The sequence below is a fragment of the Primulina eburnea genome, unplaced genomic scaffold (genome assembly GCF_022965805.1).
Source record: "Primulina eburnea isolate SZY01 unplaced genomic scaffold, ASM2296580v1 ctg739_ERROPOS11973397, whole genome shotgun sequence".
Lineage (NCBI taxonomy): Eukaryota > Viridiplantae > Streptophyta > Magnoliopsida > Lamiales > Gesneriaceae > Primulina > Primulina eburnea.
Genome location: NW_027331510.1, coordinates 1,148,633 through 1,173,113, shown reverse-complemented (window position 1 = coordinate 1,173,113; position 24,481 = coordinate 1,148,633). Strand labels below are relative to the sequence as shown.

Genomic DNA, 24,481 nt, shown 5'->3' with positions numbered 1-24,481 from the left:
GTGGAAAAATCCTGGTTTATGGTTGTACAGAATTAGTCCTTATGACCCGGGACAACATTGAGACTCTATGTGCTAGAATTACACTTTGACTTGTTTACCGACTCTCATGGGGTCATCAGGTGGCAAGGTTGGGTGTTCTGTCGAAACACATAGGAGTCGATGCATTGTAGTCGGGGATTCACCGCTTACCTTCGGGTATGGATATCCTATGTGTTATCATGTGTATGTAGATCGAAATCTCTGGCCAGAGTATGGTTATAATTATGAAAGGTGTTTCATAGATTGCACCATCGATGCAACTACGACATGACACATAGTATCGATTCATTGACAACTCTCGATAAACCAATGGTTGTCGAATCGATCGGGATATATGAGTTGAAGGGACCGTACTGTACGCTAACCATAATTGAATGGTTCTTGCAGGCACTATCATGTGATACCTAGGAAATCACGTAAGCGATGCTGCTAGGCATTTAACGTGATTGGTTGGGTACTATCAGACTTGAGTTCTGACGTTCTTACTATCAAGGAGTTGATAAGTAAGAATGGAGCAATTGGGGTATGCTCGAATAAGGACATGTTTAGTCCGAATCACATGGAGATGTGAACCCACGGCTAGTTGTATCAATGAACCATTGAGGGCCACACAAGTACTAGCTTTGTAAATCCCGATGAGAAGTAAAAATAGTTCAATGTGTTGAACGGCTTATAAAGGAGTTTATAAGCGTAGGGAAAATTAGAAGTATGACTTCTATAAAGGAGAAAATAGTTCAATGTGTTGAACGACTTATAAATGAGTTTATAAGTGCAAAGAAAAATAGAAGTATGACTTCTATGAGAGAAATGTAAATTTTGATTTATGGAAGTGTTCCTAAATTAAAATTTGGCCAAGAGAATAATGTATTTGAAAATTGTGATTTTCATAAACATTATAATGGACTAAATTAAATTAATTCAAGTGTTGAATTAATCAAACACTAGTGGGCCTTGTAGAGCCCAAATGATTAAATTAATTCAAGTGTTGGATTAATTAAATAATATTGAGTCTTGTAGAGCTCAATTAAAATAATTATTTAACTAGTGGGACTTGGGTAAATTCAAGTAATGTTTAATTAGTCTCAAATATGTTTGAGATAATTAAATTTAGTCCAAATTTTTTAATTTGATTAAAAACTATATTGTATGCATGCATGGGAGGTGAAGGGTTGGAGATTACTTTTGAATAAAAAATTGCATGGCATGCAACTTTTTCACTTTTGCTTTTTGCAACACCAAGACATGCAATTAACTCATTCTCCTCCCTCCTCCAAGCTAGATGGCCGAAACTAGCATCCAAAATTCTCTCCATTTTTCTCTTCTTTTGTGTTCTTCAATTTGTTGGAGAAAACACAACACTTCTCTTTGAAAAATCCTCAAATATTTCTAGTGCAATATTTGAGGGGATCTACCTAGTTGGTGGTGGGCCTAATTTGAAGGAAAGATTCAAGGATTTGGAGGAGGAGCTTGTAGATTCATCTTCCATTCAAGAGCTTTGTTGTTCAACAACAAAGTTGGAGCCACAATCAACTTTTTAAAGTTGATAGGTATACTTTCTTACACCCTATGAATGTCATTTTGTGTTTTTATTGTATTTGTTGCACAATGTATGGGGTGGCCGAAAGCTAAAAATTTTAGATTTCAAACTTCCGTTGCGCTTTCGGCCACCGTAACCGGTCCGCTTTCAGTCTTATTTTCATGTTCCGATTAATCCTTTCATAATCATATCAAATTATATATCAATAATTATAGATTACTAGGATTAAATTTCCGGGCATTACAATTATTGTAATCTAAAGTGCTAAGGAACCTAAAGTTCAAGGACCTACAGCTCTGATACCACCTGTTGTGGGGACCCGGACGCTAATCCAGTTCTTAATCGTGCTTAGGACTAATTAATCAATTAGTATAAACAGGGTCTAAATTTTTTTTTTTAAATGCAAAGCGGAAACGTAATGTAATTAAATTCAAGTTACATATTAAACATAACATACAATTATTGTATGATCTACAATAATCCAACTAGGTTCAACTACAAGTCAGTGCTGAATCCTAAGTTGCTTCAAAGCCCGGATCTCCACGCTATCTAGTCCAGCCTCGTTCTCTTCTTGACCCTGATCCTAGCCCACCTGTTGCCATGCACACATACAAACAAGACAACAGCCGGATAACTCCGGTGAGATATAAATATCCCAGTATAAATCATGTATACATACTATCATATAAACAATATAAAAGCATATATCAAAATTCATATCATATATCAAAATCATGATATAAATAATAACAAGAATAAATCATATTCTAAACATGTACCCTATTCAGGAACATAATCAATATCAAGAATAATTCCTATTCTAAACCTGTACCAATATCAGGAACAGCAAGGAATATGAACCATATTCAGGAACATAACCAACATCAATAAATATAAATCAATATAATTGTCACTCAGACTTGTGACTCCACGTTTTAGACTAGACTCAGTCCTAGCCTAGGGATCCCGGTTCCCAGACATTGGCATTCCATATCGACCAACAATAATAGAAAAGACTCCAGTTCTATCCACGTCGATATAGCATCGATAACCAGTAATAGAACAATCTCTGTTTCTATCCACATCAGTATAGTATCGATCACCAGTAATAGAAGGAACTCCAATTCTATCCACATCGATATAACATCGATCAACAGTAATAGAAGAAGTTATGATTCTATCCACATCGATACAGTACTGATCACCAGTAATAGAAGGAGCTATAATTTTATCCACATCGATAGCCAATTATCCAGTGACAGACTATGGCACTTCCGCCAATACAATATCTCATGACATCGTGCAATGTGTCTGTGGTGATCCCACCACTATCAGACACTTCTGTCATAAGACTATTCGTCTAATACCTGTTATCTATAATTCAAGAGAACAAGTATATCAATCAACTCAATGCAAATATCAATGCAATAAGTAAAGTATGTGATTTAGGGAAACTCGAGTCAAACCTCACTCGAGTTGTGCAATCCCAACTCAACATTAATTTATACCTTTATCTTCTCGCTCAGAAGAAGAAGAAGAATTCCCGACTCTATCTCGGTCCATTCTCAATCTGGTAATAACAATACCGAACAGATATAATATCAATAAACAACTCAATTCAATACATGTTCTGATCAATGCTGAAATCAACACATAATCTGATCAATCTCAAGTCAAGACACAATCTAATCCATATCGACGATATCACGATATAATCGAAATCACTACTGAATCTGATCAATATCAATCAACTGATGTTTCGACGGTATAACAATACAGTCTCGATAACCCCGTCAATTCAAACATCACAGATATAATACCAGAATTCGTAATCAGTATCGATACCAGTCGTAATCTCAATAACAATACATATCTGATATAAAATCTCAGTCAAATCGACTCCAAAAATCATAACAATTACATAATCAATCTGTTCTTCAATCTGACTTCGATTCTATGATGTCTAACATGACAAGAGCATCATATATGAATCCTATTCAATTCTGACAACATCATAATTTCAAAGCATATCAAAACGTAGCAAAACTTACGTCCAGTTGTAGCCTACGTTGATAGGAACTCGGTACTGTACTCAGATTCAAAATCTGACGGACGGATTTCTCACAAAAGGCGTAAGGATTTTCTGGAGAATTTCTCGTGCTTCCTTTCTCGTTTCTCTTCTTTCTTACAATTCATGATTCACATTTGTATGTATATATGTATATATATATACATCTCACGCCTGTATACAAACGTGGCTTCTTTACGTTTTGCATGACTCGCGCTCGGGCGGTAAGAAACTACCGCTCGAGCGCGGCAGTTTCTGTCCAAGATTTTCAACTTGCACCCTTGGCGCTCGGGCGGTAATATTCTACCGCTCGGGCGCCACATCTTCTGCTCGAGACACATTTCTGTTGAACATTGGCGCTCGGGCGCCACACTCTCTGCCCAACTTCCTCGAATTTCACATGTAGTCTTATTTTCATGTTCCGATTAATCCTTTCATAATCATATCAAATTATATATCAATAATTATAGATTACTAGGATTAAATTTCCGGGCATTACAATTATTGTACTATATATATGTCTTTTTTCTATTTATATTCAGGTGGGGTTTGTACCCTCTACACATTTCTCGATCAATGCATGCAATGCGTTTTCCATGGATAAAATAGATACCTGAATTGTAATAAAAAAAAATAGATACCTGAATAGTTAACTTGTACAGTATTCAATTAATAAATACTAATATACAGACAATTCCATCTGTCACACACATGCCATGATTTATATATATATATAAACTTTGAAATTATTATAATAGAAAAAAATAAATTTTGAATTTAAAAAAAGGAAATATTTATTTATACATAAATATTAGTTGGGTACATGGAAAAGAAGAGACAAAGGTGCAGTATCCTGTCGACTCGAGGCTATCACTGAGCTCGGTAGCAGTTCCCCAACTAATCCGTTTTCCTATCTGTTTATTTATTACCTTTACTTTTCCCTCAACTTTTTATTTACCTTGCATGAATTATCAGTACTACTGTTAGTCCCAGGTTCCGATTTACACATCACATACATCAAATTATTTGGTCCAATTTGTATTAACAACGTACGTAACCCCGGCCTGCAGATCTTGTAAAATTTCAGTGGTACGATGATCTTGTGATATAATATTTTTGTGTTGCGTGAAACGTCTAGATATTATATTCAAATCATCATTTCTTCTATTTTGAATGATATTATCATTTAAAATTTCAATATTATAGATATATAATTTAATTATAGCTTTAACTAAGAAATGAGGAAAAAAAACTATATATAATGTTAGTCTTATATATTTGTTTATCTTGGTCACATATATTAGATGTCAAATTTTATAGTATTCGTCTGTCATATTCGTCTTTTTACAATTTAAATACTTTGAACCGTTGATATGATATGTGCATATAGTTATACATCAACCCTATCGATAAAAAAAATACAAAAAAATTGAAAGATATATGACTAAGATTGATTTTTTTTTTTAAAAAAAGTGAAAACCACAAAAAGATTATATGATCCAAAATTGCAGCTTTACCCTATAAATGTTGGCATGCACTAAGAATTATAAGACGATAGAGGGTTATATAGTTGATTTTTTTTTTTTTAAAAAAAAGGATATTACACATAATATAATTGTGGCATCCGGAACAAAGTGTAGAAAACTATTGGGCCACAATCACATGCACATTAAATTCTACCCAATCTTTCCATGGTTCTCATACATGTGTACATGCATGCATGATCGAAAGAAAGCCTCCAACGAATTATTTACATGGCATCGTGGTCCTAATTTTTTTCGGTCGCCCTCTTTTATTCTCCTAAAACAAAAATTTCTTCGTTTTATTATTTTTTATTCATTTTTCAAGTACACGTGTGGATCGATCTCTATTCTACCTGACCCCCATTAGATATTAATCTGATGTACGTCTTTCTTTTTTATAAGAACCCTCCTTTCCATACCCTCATATTTCTCTGTGTATGGCTTGTATGTATATATCACTTTCTGGTAAGAATGTTCGCACACTTGAAATCAACTTATTCATTCCAAGAACAGAGATCTAACCTGCATAAACACATCTCATATAGTTTTCTGTTGATTCTTGAACCTTGATGAAGACCACAAGAAACCGTGATTTATTTATGTTCCTTATCTTTCAACTCCATGCATGAAATCAATTATATATGAATTCATCACTATCTTTTCCTCCGAACTAGGAAACCGTTCAAAACCAAGCATTTGGATCATGAATTCACAACTCATTTTCTATGTTTCTTCACATGTTTGTTTAGTATAAGTTCAGATTATTATATTCACCTTCCTTTGTGTAGGGTTTTAGTTCACAAGTCTTACATCATGTCAGCTGATAACAAATCACTACCTGCCGGAAAGGATGAGTGCCAGGGCTCCAGCTGCCGGAGAAACAGTACTGTCGCATGCAGGGGGGAGTCAGGATTCAAAATTACATGGGGCTGGTTCCGTCCATGTTGTATTTAATAAAATAAATAATTAACTAAAAATTTAAAATATGAAAACATAGAACAAGAGTATTTAATATTTAATACATTCAAAAATAAAGAGCTAAAACACTAGTAAAGTTGTGCTTTGCGATTCTTCTTAGAATGAAATTCGTAAATTATTAAAACATTATCAATTTTTTCAATCAAATCTCGTTTGATATAGAATATCATAGAATCTCCGAAAAACTCTTGTTAGGAAAAGTTATTTTAACAAGTTTCATTGCTAAAAAATCCCTACAAATTCAATAAATTCGGATTTATATTTTCTATAGCATCTAAACATTCAAATAATAAATAATCAACACTAAAAATCGAAAATCCCCAATATAAAATCTGGAAATTCGAAATAATGCTCAAATAAATTCCAAAAAATTATCAATACCATCAATCGGCTCAAATATAGTATCTACAATCAACAATTTAATATATATCTATTAGAAGAATTCAAAAAAACCAAATACCAATATTTTGTAACACTAAAATATGAAATTAATTTTAAATACGAAATCTAACTAAGAAAAAAATGAACGAGCTGTAGAAAGTCTAACAATAAGATTTCTTCATGGTTTTCGGTGAAACGGCAACCGATGGACGACGGTCGATTTGAAGACGACAAAAAAACTTCGAAAATTTGGTATTAAAAGAAAGTTTATGTCGTGGGCTTTCCGAATCTACAATCGATTTTAAAACCGACGACCGATGATGAAGTTATGACCATTTAAAGTAATGAAAATTGTGATAGTTTGAGATAAAAGAATATATATGACGACGCAGCAAATAAGTGAAAGAGTGGGTCTCATGTGAGATCGTCTCACGGATCTAAATCTGTGAGACGGGTCAACCCTATCCATATTCACAATATAAAGTAATACACTTAGCATAAAAAGTAATACTTTTTCATTGATGACCCAAATAAGAGATCTGTCTCACAAATATGACCCGTGAGACCGTCTCACACAAATTTTTGTGTAAATGAAAAGAGAGATAAAAAAACATATAAGGCTTTGGGACCAATCAAATTTTTTTAAAAAATAAAACATATTTATTCTTTAAAAAAAAAAAACTAAGTGGGGCTAGAGCCCAACCCAGCCCCTTACATAGCTCCGCCCCTGGTCGCATGGTCTCAAGAACCGGCTCTCAAGTGGCCGAGATGCGATTCAGCCAACACTAAATTTTGCTACTACAACAACTACAACCTTACACAGCCTAGGCATTTCTGCAAGACATGTAGAAGGTACTGGACTAAAGGAGGGGCCCTTCGCAGAGTCCCGATCGCAGGTGGCAGCCGGAAAAGCAAGAAAATGAAGTATTCTCCAAGGGTTCCGGGGGATTCAAATGGACCATCCGTTATTGTTGGGCTGAAGTTATATCAGAACATTTCACCGGCGCCCATGGGTTTCAGCTCGGAAGGTTGAATTTACCTAGGCTCCACTCGACAGATGCCAGTCTTTTCAACCAGTTCTCATCTTTTGAACACATATCAAGCACTTCTGATGCAATTTCTTCAAGCCATTTTCTTAATCTCAACCCTTCAGCAAGTTCAAATTATCCTGTACTTAGATTCAACAGCGCTACTGATCCAAGGTTTCAAGAAATGGGATCTTTGAACATTAGCAGCAGCAATCTTCTGTCTTCAATTGAATCAATGAGTTGTATAAACCAAGACCTTCACTGGAAGTTGCAGCAGCAGAGATTGAACATGCCGTTCACCGAAGACAATCAGAAAAAGAACAGCACAGCACTCCAATTGGCTTCGAATTTGGAAGTGCCTATGAGTGTTCAGAGACCACAGCCCATTTTGTTCCAAAATATATATGGATAGTTCAAAGCAAGAATCTTATGGAATTGGACGTTCAAGAAAAGAAGGCGACTTATCAACTGAATGGTTATTTGATAATTATTATGCAAGGGTGGCTCCAACTCTAGCAGAAGGTAGAAGCAATGGAAATAATCAGGAGAGTACAAGTCATTCTTGGAGTGGAATTCAAGCATTGAGATCTGATTTGACTCGGTACAGTACATTGCCCTAATTAATCGAGATCATGAATCAAAAGGGATGAATAGATCTTGTTGAGGCCAGTGTACTACTTGTCGAATAATTAGCTTTCATCTAGCTCTGTAGGGAATTGGTAGGTTTGATTGATGTTCCGTGTCTTTTAAATTAATCTAATCCATTTTTATTTATTTGCATTTCGATTTGTAACTCTATATATAGCTAGAATCTCAGGTGGGTTTAATTTGTTGGATGCTACGGGCACGAGAGTTGTGTTCTTAAATATTGGGGATTGATAGATCATGAGGACAAGATCGAGTTATATTTATGTAATAAGACAAACGAGTTGATATAAAATAATTAGTAGCTCGTAAACCAATAATCTTCGGAGTAGTCCAACTTTAGAACCCGATGTATAAATACTAGAGTACTCCGTTTCAAAATATTATAAATACTAGAGTACTCCGTTTCAAAATATAAATTCGCCCTTTTTTCCATTGCATTGCTCACCGTTGATCTTGCTTCTTGCTTCCATAATTTTGGACCGTCATTATTTAAGGATATCTTAGATGAGCTTCCTGAACTATGTGTCAGAGGTGAGGTAACCAATATGTCAGAATTTAAGGAAGGCTGTGACACAGTATAGACCACTCTATGTAGGCCTGATTCTCAACCCACTTTAATTAATGGGCAACTTGGGATTCAGTACCCAATTTTTAACAACTTTGGTTTTGATACCTCATTCCCCAAAATACCCCTCAAGCCTTTATTTAAATAATTGATTTTCTTTTCAATTAATGGCCCATCATGCTTCCGTAAAATAAATTAAATTTTATACCTTTTTGACCGGAGTGTCACCGGGTTATATCCACCGTATTTTACGAACTGCTCCACACAGTCCAACCACACGATCGCAACCGATGGTTACTGACGTAGATTCCTTCAGCAGCACTTGGCACAACCTTAATTCATTTCCTACCTTAAGGTGTACAGTATAAGATAAAATTTTGAAAATAATACATGAGAGGGGCTAAGAGCAAAGATTTCTTTTATTCAAACACAAACATTTGTTTATTACATAGTAATCTCCTGTAGAGGAGGAGAAACTTGTTTAGCTACTAATAGTAGCTAAACTTACAACACTCATAAACTTGAAAGAAAATATTACAAATGGTTTGGAAGAAAAATGAAGAGGTTGATCGATGCCTTCATCTTCCTTCTGCCTCTTTATTTATAGAAGGCTTCTTCGGATTTGAAACTCGGACTTCAAATCTTTGATAAGCCTTTACAGCTTGCATATGGACCCTGCGGTGGTTGAGTGGTCCTTTTAAGATGGTCCCTCCATCTTTCTTGATTTGTCTTCTTCTAGATTATTAATCTAGAAACAGTCATTTCTTGCAATTTTATCTGTCTGCATAAATAGTTTATATGCACTTGGATCAGATCAGCTTGTATTTCTTTTCCTGTTTCTTCGAGCTTCTTATGATATTCTTTGAAATTTTTCAGCTCTTTTCTTGTTCCCTTAATCCTTTTCCTGGAAACTCTGAGATATGCAAAATACATTTTGTTTCCAAGTTTGGTTTAAGTCTGGTGTGAGTTACTGGTTCCCATTTGGTCTTATTTATAGATTTATTTGGTTCCAGTTTCTCGTCTTTTTATTAGATTTTCCTTATCTTTAAAGATAAGGCATCCAATGTCCTTTGTCCTTTTCCACCGATTATTGGTGGTCCTTTTCTTTTTCCACCGATTATTGGTGGTCCTTTGAATTCCACTCACATGGTTTTTCACATGGTGGTCCTTCTTTTCTTGGTGGGATGCTCACATGTTCCTTTTAACTTTGTCGAGGAATCTTTGGCTTTCGGTTTCCTCGAGGAAAACGTGAATGTGGTCCATCCCCACTTGTACTAGTATCGGTAAAGTGTTTCCGATCAGATCTCGGCTTGAATCCTTTACCGAATTCCGGTTCCTTCTGGTTTTGGCATTATGGACTGATGTTTTCAGACCATCTTCCTACATGTGCCATATTACAGAATTTCCGACGAGTTTCTTTACTAGCCGGAAGCTTGCTGTTCCACAAAAGATTTCTCTTTTTCTCGAATAAATCTTCTGCAAAACTTGTTGTTTTTCCTGTCATGGTATTTAACAGGAATGATCCGTTCACTGAATGATTATAAAATTTGAACGGAAACTTGACTTTGTCCATCTCAGTGAGACAGACCCATAGACCCCAGGCTCTTCTGGTAGACATATCATCTTCAGAAATTGAAGCAACCAGGGGTGTTTCTTCTGTTGGAGGATCCTTGATAAATTTTTGAACATTAGTATCCGGCCTCCTTAGCTTGATGAAATGAAAGGCTTCATGAGAACCCTTTCCTGCTGGTTCTGGTGCTGCACTAAAGAAGTATAGCTCCAAAACATCTCCTCTGGACAAATAATCATTGTTTGCCCAAGTGTCGTGAACAGCTTCCTGTATCCATTTTGGTAGACCTGATATTTCCGGAAAGCTGGGTGATGTCGTATAAACTGAGGCAAGAGCCCCGAATTCATACCATGCCTTGACCTCCTTTGGATATGAATTTTGTTTCATCCATACCCTTGGATATTTTCCTGAAACATCAACCCTATTGGTAGCTGGGTTAATGCCAATTCTTGTTTTTAATTTCTCCCAATTCTGCTGATAGACCTGAAATGGAGAAATTGTTGATTCGTTAATACCAACCTTAGATTTGCCTTTGTCAATACGAGGCCTAAGGTTGATCTCTCCCTCTTCAATCCCCGAGGTGAATGGTTGACTTGATGACTCAAGATAAGGATCAGGTGTAGTGACCCGTTCCAGAATCACCTACTAATCAGAACTTAAGCATGCAAAATTAACATTTAAAACTGAATCAGGTAAACAGCGGAAAAACAGTAATACAACCCAATCGAATCTGTAAGTACAAAATACTTAAACAACCAGATCGAACTAAATTCCAAGAACAAATACCAACAACTACAGATCAACCTCTGCCAGCTCCCTGTCCGCTCCCTCCTGGACCGTCCAACCTGAGACCTGCCCCATCGAATAGGGTGTCCAAAACAGAGATAAACCGAGGACATGAGCATAAAACGCTCAGCACCGAAAGCATGAGTATACAAGACTATGACATGCATGTATGCAAAATGTACTGGATACCAGGATCTGGGTATAACGAAATACTGCTCAGGTAAATGACGTCAAGGTATGTAGCACTCTGCGCCGTCGCACCAGGAGGTGGCTCCCATACCGAAATAAACCTGTGGATATACCGGTGACCTGACCACCGTCGGCCAACGGGGTCCAACCATCCACAATAAACGAGGGCTGAGCACCCTCTCAACAGGCTATCTCAAAGATAATCAGGCTCAACATGATTATGCAAATGCCGCATAATAAACCATGCATCATATGACAGATAATAATGCAACATATAAACATGCAACACATAGTAAAGCATACTCAATCCTGCTATCTCGGATAGTACTTTCGTACCTCAAACCAGTAGATCCTAGAAATCAGCCCTAGAATCAAGCCTGCGTCCATAGTCAGCCCACTGATGCCGCTAGCTCCAAACTAGAGCACAGCTCCACTACAAAACCAGTAGCTCCCCGCTAGTGCCTAAACCTCGGGAAAAGACTAGAAACCCATCAGAAACGACTAAAACGCTCTGGAACACTCGGAATTGGCGAGTAAAAAGTGAAGCCTCGCGCCTCTATTTATAGACAACGATCGGTAGATCCGATCCACTTCGGAAGATCCGATCCGGCACACTTCGGATGATCCGAACTCTGTTCGGACGATCCGAACCCTGCATGTCTTCCACGTGTCCAGCCACCTGTCTTCGGACGATCCGAACCCTGATCGGACGATCCGAACCTTGCATGTCTTCCACGTGTCCAGCCACCTGTCTTCGGACGATCCGAACCCTGATCGGACGATCCGAACCCTCTTCAGACGATCCGAACCCGGTTCGGTCCTTCCGATCCCACCGAAATATAATTAATCCAATAATTAACTCAAATTAGGCATCGAGATACTACATTCTCCCCCTCTAAAAAGGATTTCGTCCGCGAAATAGAGTCTGAAGAATGACAATTCTGAACAACAATACATTCAACTTAAGAATGAATTACAACTGAAAGCACAACTGAAATTACAATCATAACTGAAAATACTACAACTAGAACAACTCTGGATGCTCTGACCGCATGCGACTCTCTAGTTCCCAAGTAGCTTCTTCAGTACCTCGGCGCTGCCACTGCACTAAGACAAGAGGAATAGTCTTATTCCGCAGTACCTTATCCTTCCGGTCTAAGATCGAAACCGGTCTTTCTACAAAAGACAAATCCGGATTCAGCTGAACTTCTGTCGGATGCAAAACATGAGACTCATCCGCTACGTATCGTCTTAACAAGGACACATGAAACACATCGTGAACACTAGACAGATACGGTGGCAAAGCTAATCTGTAGGCCAAATCTCCCACACATTCTAAGATCTCAAAAGGACTAATGAATCTCGGAGATAGCTTACCCTTGAGTCCAAATCTCAGAATCCTCCGAAAAGGCGATACCTTGAGAAACACTTTCTCGCCTGCATCAAAATGAAGAGGTCTGCGCTTGGTGCTCGCATAACTCGCTTGTCGATCCTGAGCAGTCTTAATCCGCTGTTTGATCACAAGAACTTTGTCCATGGCCTGCTGAATCAATTCTGGACCCTCGACCTGTCGTTCTCCGACTTCCTCCCAGAACAGAGGAGTACGACAACGTCGACCATACAATGCTTCAAACGGAGACATACCAATACTCCTATGAAAACTGTTGTTGTATGCAAACTCTATCAGTGGCAGATGATCCTGCCAAGCTGGCCCGAAATCCATCACACAAGATCTCAACATATCCTCAAGAGTACGAATAGTCCTCTCTGACTGACCGTCAGTCTCTGGGTGATATGCAGTACTCAAACTCAAGGTAGTGCCCAAAGCTTGCTGAAAGCTGCCCCAAAATCTAGATGTAAATCGAGGATCTCTGTCACTAATGATACTCACGGGCACACCATGAAACCGTACAATCTCCTGAATGTACAACCGTGCCATCCGATCGAAAGTGAAATCTCTGTTATACGGAAGAAAATGGGCAGACTTAGTAAGCCGATCCACTACCACCCAGATAGCATCTCTATTCCCCACAGACATAGGCAAGTGAGTCACGAAGTCCATCGTGATATGCTCTCACTTCCACTCCGGAATAGGAAGATTCTGCAACAAACCTCCAGGTCGTCGATACTCAGCCTTCACCTGCTGACAGACTAGGCACTTGGAGACATACTGATAAACATTACGTTTCATACCTTTCCACCAAAATCGAGTCCTCAAATCCTTATACATCTTGTTGCTCCCCGGATGAACACTCAACTTGCTACGATGAGCCTGGGACAAAATCTCCTCCCTCAAAGTGTCATCTTCCGGTACAACAACACGACCAGATAAGCACAAAAGACCCTCGGACTGATAGTGGAATCCAGAAGTATTATCTCCATCAGCCAACCGAGCTAATTTCTGAACCTTAGAATCAGACATCTGAGCATCTCTAATCCGAGAATACAAAACTGGCTCGGACAAAATAGTAGCTATACGGATACTCTCTGTTCCCTTCCGATGCTTACAATTGAATCCCATCGAACAGAAATCCTGAATAATCCCAGATACAGCACAAGTCTGAAGAGCAGACAATCTCACCTTGCGACTAAGAGCATCGGCCGTGAGATTCGCAGATCCTGGATGATACTTGATCTCACAATCGTAATCCTTGAGTAGATCCATCCAACGACGCTGACGCATGTTCAACTCAGCCTGAGTGAACAGATACTTCAAACTCTTATGATCAGTGAAAATCTCAAATCGCTCACCATACAGATAATGGCGTCAGATTTTCAAAGCAAAAATGATCGCTGCTAATTCCAGATCATGAACAGGATAGTTTTCCTCATGAGACTTCAACTGTCTCGACGCATAAGCAATCACATGCTCATTCTGCATCAAAACACACCCTAGTCCCTGTAAAGAGGCATCGGTGTAAACACTGAAACCACCAGATCCAGACGGTAAAGCCAGAACAGGCGCAGATGTCAAACGTCTGCAAAGTTCCAAGAAACTCTCTTCGCACTCTGATGTCCACTCAAATGAAACATCTTTCCGAGTGAGCTGAGTGAGTGGCTTAGCAATCTGAGAGAAGTTGACAATGAAACGACGATAATACCCAGCCAATCCCAGAAAACTGCGGATCTCGGCTACTGTCGTCGGACGCGACCAGTTCAATACCGCTTCCACCTTGCTCGGGTCAACTGAAACTCCCTTGCTAGAAATGACATGACCAAGGAATACAACCCAGTCAATCCAAAACTCACATTTACTCAACTTCGCATAAAGCTGATTCTCGCGAAGTGTCTGTAAAATAATCCTTAAGTGTTGTGCGTGTTCTTGCTGATCATGCGAATAGATTAAGATATCATCTATAAACACCACAACAAACTTATCCAAGAATTCCCGAAAAACCCGATTCATCAGATCCATAAAAACTGCTGGTGCATTCGTCACCCCAAAAGGCATAACCAGAAACTCATAATGCCCATACCGGGTCCTGAATGCAGTCTTCGATATATCTCCCTGATGAACTTGAAGCTGATGATAACCAGACCTTAAATCAATCTTGGAATACACAGAGGTACCTTGCAGTTGATCAAATAAATCATCAATCCGTGGCAACGGATACTTATTCTTTATCGTAGCACGATTCAACTGCCGATAATCTATGCAGAGCCGCATAGAACCATCCTTCTTTTTGACAAAAAGAACTGGTGCTCCCCACGGGGACACACTGGGTCGAATATACCCCTTGTCAAGAAGATCCTGCAACTGCTGTTTCAATTCTTGCATCTCCGATGGAGCTAAACGATAAGGAGCTCTAGAGATTGGTGCCGTGCCTGGCACTAAATCAATGCCGAAATCCACTTCCCGAACGGGAGGAAAACCAGGAATCTCCTCGGGAAAAACATCCGGAAAATCGCAAACCACTGGAATGTCACTGATACCGACACTATCTGCGGACGAATCAATAGCATAGATAAGGTAGCCTTCCCCGCCCGACTCTAAAGCACGACAGGCTTTCAGAGCAGAAACCACGGGCATCGGGGGTCGCGCTCCCTCTCCATAGAAAAACCAATTGTCGCCCTCAACTGGACGAAACTGCACAAACTTCTGATAACAGTCCACAGTAGCTCTAAACACAGTCAGCACATCTATTCCCAGAATGCAATCAAAATCCTCCATCGCAAGAATCATCAAATTAGCAGTTAAAACATTACCCTCAAACTCTAGAGGACAACCCAAAACTAGACGTTTAGCTAACACCGAATGACCCATCGGTGTGGAAACAGATACCACAACGCCCAAAGAAGTGAAGGGTAATGCATGACGCTTAGCAAATCTCGCAGATATGAATGAATGTGATGCACCAGTATCAATGAGAACGTAAGCAGGTAATCCACATAATAAAAAAGCACCTGCGATAACTCTCTCGTTCTCCTCAGCAGCCTGATCCTGGTTAAGAGCAAAGACCCGCCCTTGAGTACGCGGTCGGAGGTTAGAATCCTGAGTAGACTGTCCTTGCTGTGGCATCTGATGAACTGAAGCCTGAGAACCAGATCCTGATCCTCCGCCCGTCTGTGGACAATCTCTCTTCATGTGGCCCAACTCACCGCACTTGTAACAAGCACCCGCAACCTTGCGACAACGTTCCGTCGGATGATCCTTCCCGCAATGCTGACACGGGCCCTTCTTCTTCCCAAAATGGTGAACTCCTCTAGATCCAGAGGAAGAAGAAGTAGATCCAGCTTTCTTGAATGCTTGGGCGCGGGGACCCAAAGAACTAGTAGGACGAGCAGACTGCATGGCTCGACCTCTCAGCAAACTGCCCTCAGCCTGGCGACAACGATTCACAAGGCCCTCATACGATGTCGGATCATCGCAGACAACAACCCGATCATAAATCTCCTGATTGAGGCCCTGAATAAAATGGTTATACTTGGCACTAGCATTGTCACTGACATGTGGAACATACGGAAGCAACTCAAAGAACTTCTGCTGATACTCATCAACAGACAAACTTCCCTGCTTCAGATTGATCAACTCAATCGCCTTGGTCTGCAAAAGAGCTGGCGGAAAGTAAAGCAGCATGAAAGCGGCTCGGAAATCGGCCCAAAGAACTCGACCCTGTCGCTGAACTATCGGTGCAGAGGTAGACCTCCACCACTTACGCGCACCACCCTCCAGCAAGAAATCAAGAGTATCAATCTGCTGCTCCGCCGAGCACTGAAAAGTCTTGAAGCAGCTCTCCATCCTCTCGAGCCAGTTCTCTGCAACATCCGGAGTCTCACCGCCCGAAAGAGGTTTAGGCCCCATCTGCAAGAACCGATGCATACTAAAACTCCGAGGCTCATCACGACGGTGTTGACGACGTTCTCGATGCTCTCGACGACGATCCCGATCGTCGCGGTCTCCCCAGCGTCCAATGCTGCCATGACTACTAGCATCGTCGTCAAAACCAGACATCTCTTAGCTACAAAAGTTACCAGAGATCAAACCCAAAAGAACAGTTCTAAATCCCAAAATCTTAATGCATGCTCTGATACCATAAATGTAGTGACCCGTTCCAGAATCACCTACTAATCAGAACTTAAGCATGCAAAATTAACATTTAAAACTGAATCAGGTAAACAGCGGAAAAACAGTAATACAACCCAATCGAATCTGTAAGTACAAAATACTTAAACAACCAGATCGAACTAAATTCCAAGAACAAATACCAACAACTACAGATCAACCTCTGCCAGCTCCCTGTCCGCTCCCTCCTGGAGCGTCCAACCTGAGACCTGCCCCATCGAATAGGGTGTCCAAAACAGAGATAAACCGAGGACGTGAGCATAAAACGCTCAGCACCGAAAGCATGAGTATACAAGACTATGACATGCATGTATGCAAAATGTACTGGATACCAGGATCTGGGTATAACGAAATACTGCTCAGGTAAATGACGTCAAGGTATGTAGCACTCTGCGCCGTCGCACCAGGAGGTGGCTCTCATACCGAAATAAACCTGTGGATATACCGGTGACCTGACCACCGTCGGCCAACGGGGTCCAACCATCCACAATAAACGAGGGCTGAGCACCCTCTCAACAGGCTATCTCAAAGATAATCAGGCTCAACATGATTATGCAAATGCCGCATAATAAACCATGCATCATATGACAGATAATAATGCAACATATAAACATGCAACACATAGTAAAGCATACTCAATCCTGCTATCTCGGATAGTACTTTCGTACCTCAAACCAGTAGATCCTAGAAATCAGCCCTAGAATCAAGCCTGCGTCCGTAGTCAGCCCACTGATGCTGCTAGCTCCAAACTAGAGCACAGCTCCGCTACAAAACCAGTAGCTCCCCGCTAGTGCCTAAACCTCGGGAAAAGACTAGAAACCCATCAGAAACGACTAAAACGCTCTGGAACACTCGGAATTGGCGAGTAAAAAGTGAAGCCTCGCGCCTCTATTTATAGACAACGATCGGTAGATCCGATCCACTTCGGAAGATCCGATCCGACACACTTCGGATGATCCGAACTCTGTTCGGACGATCCGAACCCTGCATGTCTTCCACGTGTCCAGCCACCTGTCTTCGGACGATCCGAACCCTGATCGGACGATCCGAACCTTGCATGTCTTCCACGTGTCCAGCCACCTGTCTTCGGACGATCCGAACCCTGATCGGACGATCCGAACCCTCTTCAGACGATCCGAACCCGGTTCGGTCCTTCCGATCCCACCGAAATATAATTAATCCAATAATTAACTCAAATTAGGCATCGGGATACTACATCAGGAGTCTCAATTTTTGTTTCAGCCGACTCATCTGGTGATGATCCCGACTTAACACTTGTGCAAGGGGTATTTGAATCCCCCGCTACATGTATAGAGTCCTGTACTCGAAAACTCTCCATTTGGGAAACCAATGGCTTCTCAATGCCTTGGAGGATAGGCCTTTGCATTACAGACCATAACTGAGTATATGCCTGTAAACAACCTGTAATTCGATCAGAGACAATTCTCTTATAAGCTTGTTGTAGCCTTCCCGCAACTTCTGCGTTAATGGCCAACTTGTTAAACTCGGTTTGAAGCATTTCAAGGTGTTCCCTCAAATGCCTCTGCATCTTGATAATAGCATCAATGTCAATGCTGTCCATCTCTTGTTAAAAATCTGCAAGAATATTTTCATGAGATTTAATTATCACAATATCAAAAATATAATTCTGACATAGTACTTGCCACCGTAATAATCTAGCCTTCTCAGGTTTAGACTCAATTCTATTCCTTAAAAAAGCTTTAACTTGTGTGTTATCAACTTTCAAAGTGAATTTCTTCGCAAGTAGAAATAATGGCCATTTTTCAAAAGCCCTCTTTACTGCATAAAATTCCTTTTCGTTGATATGCCATCTTATGGCTTCTGCATCTGAGAATAACCCACTACAATATCTGCATGGTTGTTCTCCTTCTGAGGTGAGCTTCGTAAGAACTGCTGCCCACCAATGATCACTAGCATCAGTATATAATACCAGATCATCTTCATCTTGCGGAATAGCCATTTTCGGAAGATTCTTGCAAACCTCCTTTAAATGGATAAGTCCTTTTGTGTGTTCGTCTGTCCATATAAATCTAGCATCTTTTTTCAATAATGGACTAAACACCTTCCTGTGTTTTGCTAGGTTTTTAATAAACATCCCAGCAAAATTAACAACTCCTAAAAAACTTTGAAGTTGTTTCTTGTCTTTGAGACTTTCTGGAAAATTCGGCACCTTTTCAACTATGTGATCTTGCAGAATTATTCCTGACTCATCGATTTCTATTCCGAGGAATTCAATCTTTCTTGTAGCAATGACTGCTTTCTTTTCAGATAAAACCAGTCCTTCTTTCTTGCAAACATTAGAGAAAATCTCCAAATGTTTAACATGTTCATTCATATCTTTAGATGCTATTAAAACATCATCAATATAAACAAACATAAACTTAAAATAATCTTTAAAAAGATTATCCATTTTCATTTGAAATATCTGGGGTGAATTAGCCAATCCCATTGGTAACACTTCCCAAATATAATGTCCTTGAGGTTTGGAGAAAGCTGTGAATTTCTTGCTTCCTTCCTCCATCCGAATCTGATAAAATCCGGACTTACAATCAAATTTAGAGAATATCTTTGCATTGCTTATGCAACTGATTAGATGTTCTCTGCTTGGTATAAAATACCCATCAAACTCCAGAATTTTATTAATTTCTTGATAATTAATAACTAATCTGGGTTTACCTCGTTTAATCTCACCATGATTTCTTACCAGAAAACCTGGACTGCTATATGGTGACATACCTGCTTTGATCAAACCAAGTTCCAAATGTTCCTTGATTATAATCTGCATATCCCTTTGATCAATGATGTTCATTGGGATGGGTTTACAACGGACAAATTCATACTCTTTGCCTTCCTTGATCTTAAGGCAAGCCCTGAGTTGATTTCTGTCCCACAATGCCAAGGGATCTTCGTTATAATTTTCTTTGATCCTCTTCTTGACATCTTCCAGTGATACCTTGGATTCAAACTCTACTTCATTTGTCTGTAGAGTTATCTTAAGGAATTCTATATCTTCTGGTTGGAGTTCCTTATCTGCTCTTAACTGGAGCATTGTTTCCCCAAACCTTCTGGAATCCTTCATTTTTGGGTTCAGAAGTTTTCCTGAATCACCACGCTTGCTGCGAAACTGAATTGGCAATTTTCTGTAAAATGCCTCTCTAAGTCTCTGGACAATGATTTTGTGAGCACATGGTGTTGTGAACACTAATCTTCTAGTCTCATTTTCTTGTGTATAGGACTTAAACATTTGTAGGAAATTATTTCCTAACAATATGTCAGCTCTTGTATCATGAAAATAAATTGGTGGTGTCTTTACCTTATACCAAGGTGTTTGTCCAGCACCGCCAATCATAATTTCAGTCATCTTAATCCCTTTACATAAGATTAAGATTCTTCTGGAAAAATCTCTTCCAACAATCTTTGGTAATTCTTCTTCCAAATTATCTGGAAAAACTCCTCGTTTTGTTGTACATATTCCATCACCTGAATCAATATAAGCTGCAAAATATTCTGCTTTATATTGTTCATATAACATTCCTACTGGAATGTATATGGAGAATGGACTTGTGGTCATTGGATTTTCCACATTTTATCTTCTGCCATAAACTTCATTCCATACTCTAGACGTTTCCAAGGTTTGTGTTCCTCGAGAAACTCTAGTCCAAGAATCAGTCGATCTGATTCTTTCCCTGGAATTCCTTGAATGTGAACCTCCAATTCTCCAATATTAATCAGTCCTTGGTAAGTTCCTATCATCGGTTGTTCCAAATAGTATATTGAATTACAAGGAAATTGATTCCTTTGCTTTGTAATGTCAAATACTATTTCTACTTCCTTCCAACCTTCTGGGCATCTGAGCTTTCCTATTGTAGAAAAGCTTTTCAGCTCCTGTTGGGTTTCTATGACAGGCTTTTTATCCCATCTATAACTTGTAATTCTATCTCCTTGAAAAGATAGTCTTCTTGATTCCAGTTTAAGACTTTGATTCCTCTGTAGAATCGGTTTGTCTTGGATCTGGATATCTGTTTCCTGTATTAAAGGAAACTCGACTCTCTCTGGATAAATTACCTGAGCAACTTTTCCAAATATCTCAGGGATTTCAATAAACTCATTTCTAATAAACAGTTCCGAATGATGTGTATTAGATAGAGCATATAAAATTTGATAGGTAATAGAATATGGCCTATTACCTTCTTTCATCAACCTTTTTTCCTTGAAGTTCTGATGTAATGTCAAGGCTCGGCTGAAATCCCGATCTGCCAGGTTGTAGGCTATCCTTGGATAGATTACTCCTACAATTTTTCCTGCACAGAGGTTTCCTGAGATTGTTCCCAGTACTGAATCTTGTAGATTCCCCATTCTTTTATCGCATATAGCAATATCAATTGGTGAATCTATCCCTTCTTTGAAAGTAGCCTTTATCATAATCTGGATTGCTCCGATATGAATCCAGGACATAGTCCTTGCTACTTCTATCTTTAGTTTTTGTAATTCCTCCTTAATTTATTCAGAAGGAATTAACTGCATCTCCATTCTATTCTCTGTAAGTTCCATCGGGATTGCCATTTCCCTTCTAGAAACTTTATAGATTAGATGATGCTTTCTGTTTCTTAGGCCAAGACTTCCTAAGAACTTTTCTACCTGTCCTGCAGAGAAACCTTGATATCTCTGTAGACTCGGATTTTCTCTCATGATTCTTTGAACCATGTTATGAGATATTCTGGCTGAAAAACCCAGACAGATCTTCATGTGTTTCGTGTCGAAACACCTCGTCTTCAGTCAGATTCCGATTCTGTTCCATCAGAGTCATCCTGACTTAAAACTTCTTCTTCTTCATATATACTTTCATCTGAGGCGATGTCCTCAAATCGGTATACTTGAATAAGATCTTGGTAATAAACAGCTTCTTCAATGTCTGGGGTTGAATCGAAGCGTTTAATACCTCTTTTTTCATTTTCTGGACAGTTGATCGAGATATGACCTCTTACTCCACATGTCCAGCAATTATAGTCCTTGAAACTTTCATTAGCCCGAGTATGAGCTCTTCTGAAAGTTTTCTTGATAGGTGTTCTTCATGTGCTTCGAGAGGTACTCGATGCTTGGGATGATATCCTACTTCTGGATGGTCCGCTTCTTTGTCCAGATTTATAAGATCTGGCTTTCTGTCTAGACCATACGGTTCTTGGTTTCCAAGAACTTCTTCCACTTCGTGCATAAGGATGAGTCCTAAAACTTTTCCTTTTATGCTTCTGTGGTTTACTCCCAATAATTGTTGGAAGATCATTTTCCTTACAACACAAAGGAGTTCTTTTGTAGATACCTCTTAAGCGTTTGTAATTCTTTTGTAATGCTGCCATATGACACCATTCTGCCAATTTTCCTTTGAGGAAAGAGGCTCTTCGTGCCAGTGTATCTGGATTTCCAGGTACACATTCCCTTATAAGCATTTCTCTCCAAGGGCTTGGCATTTTTGCGAAGAAAAGCTGCATAGCTATATCTTCTTCGACTCCTGAATTCCATCTATATTTAGTGAATAACATAATGTATTCATCCACCAAACATATGTCATGTAATTCAAGACTATACAGAGCTTGAGTGTATTTTTCCTTTTTCTCTGTATCTTGACTATTGAAATAGTCTACCCCTATAAAATATGCTTTGAATAGGGTAGCGATTTTTCCAGCGATCTCACTAAGAGATTCACCAGCTAGGACTGACTCCTTCATGTCTAATGAAGTCATGTCCCAAGCAATTTTTACTGATCCATAAGACTCATTTCCAAAAGTTTAATGAATCCTTCTTTGTTGAGATCGAGGGTTCCTGCTGCAATTCTCATAGCAGATGTCCAATCATCTATGAGATCTTCCCTGTTTTTAAAGTCTAATACATCAAGGTTAAGCATAACTCCGTAAGGATATATAGGATCTAAAACAGTTTTCCCATAGGGTGTTTGGTGCAAAGGAATTTGAGTTCTCCTTGCCATTGTCCCTGCTGGGTGTGATCCTCCACCAGTATGGAAATCAGATTGTGCTTCTCTCATGTTTACATTCTGAGATCCCACACTTTCCCTGGGTGGTTCTTGAGAAGATGATCAGGTTATAGCAGGTGGTGTTTCACCTACTGCAGTGTTCATCTTTAGATCTACAACTTTGAGATTTGCGAAAGATTCCGCAAGTTCTTGTAGATCCTCTAAACCAATCATTTCTAAAGTTGTCATCAGATAAATTTCTTTTCTGAGACAGACTTGATTAGATTGATCATCTTTTCTTCTTCAGTCAAAGGTTTTGATACCACTCTGGCCTTCCCTTGTTGATGTAACAAAGGTTAAGTACCAAAAGATGGTGGTAACCAACCTCCTGAAGTTCTCCTACTAGAACTTGGTTGTTGTTCCAGTTTCTGAATTCTTATTTGAATATCCTTTAATAATCCCAGAATTTCTTCTTGGGTTTCAAGGATTTTCTCAACTCGTTGCGGTACAAAATATAGCATATTGCCATAATTTTGGACTGTCTTTTGAATTTCTCTAAGATCTAAAGAGAGCTTAGAGGAGTCCTGGAACTATCTCCAGAAACTTATTATTTTGAATCATAAGTTTACCTGAGATTTTACCTGAGGGTGCAGTAGCTTCCCTTTCTGTTTCTGATATCTAATAATAGTTAGATGATCTTGTTTATATTCCAAAATATTGGAATATTCCTTGTGCATTATTTTCCTTGAACCGAAGTTCAGATTCATAATTTCTTCAAAATTCTCCTTCTCATACAATTAGTTACTAGTAATAATAAATTTGTGTTTGAAATAAATCAACCTTTAGCTCTGATACCATTTCGGGAGCGCGGGATCAATTAAAATCAAATAGAGAAGGAGGGTATTTTTGGCATTTTAAAATTATTTTTCTATCTCCAGGTACTAAAACCCAACTTTATTTTGAAAGAGTACTGATACACAATTTACCCTTAATTAATTACTACCAATCAAATCTAATATAACGTACATATAAATATATCACTTCAATTTTGAATTTTTTTATATATTTTTATTTATTTAAGTTGGTCAAGTAAATTATTAGGTTATCTTAAGAACTTTTTTTTTTTGAAATTCAGTGTCCATCTTAAATAAATTTGGACATTAATACACATTCCTCTTTACTTCTTAAATTTTATGTCAAAAAAATTATTTTTTTACGTTTCCTTGTTCATTTAAGTTAGCAAATTAAATTAATATGTCTTTTTAAGGGCTTTTTTATGATTCATTGTCCATCTTAGATAGATTTAGACATTAATTCACATTCTTCTTTATTTTGTAAATTTTATGTAAAAAAATTATTTATTTACATTTCTTAGTCAATTTTTGTGATTCATTGTCCATCTTAAATATATTTGAATATTAATACATATTCTTCTTTCTTTTTTCCTAAATTTTAAACTAAATTTATGATATAATCTTTTAAAAAAAATTAATCAATATAATCTTTATAATAAATATGAATTATATTGATAGTTTATTATCCTTTGTTGTATATTACAATTTTACATATAAAATATTTTAACTGAGCATTACATATTTATTTATATATGTTTTTTACTAT

The 24,481-nt window shown here is 38.6% G+C and overlaps 1 pseudogene; it reads left to right on the top strand.

Annotated features, from left to right (window-relative positions):
- The first annotated feature begins 5,980 nt into the window (after window positions 1-5,980).
- LOC140822194 (dof zinc finger protein DOF5.7-like) lies at window positions 5,981-8,293 on the top strand (annotated as a pseudogene).
- The last annotated feature ends 16,188 nt before the right edge of the window (window positions 8,294-24,481 follow it).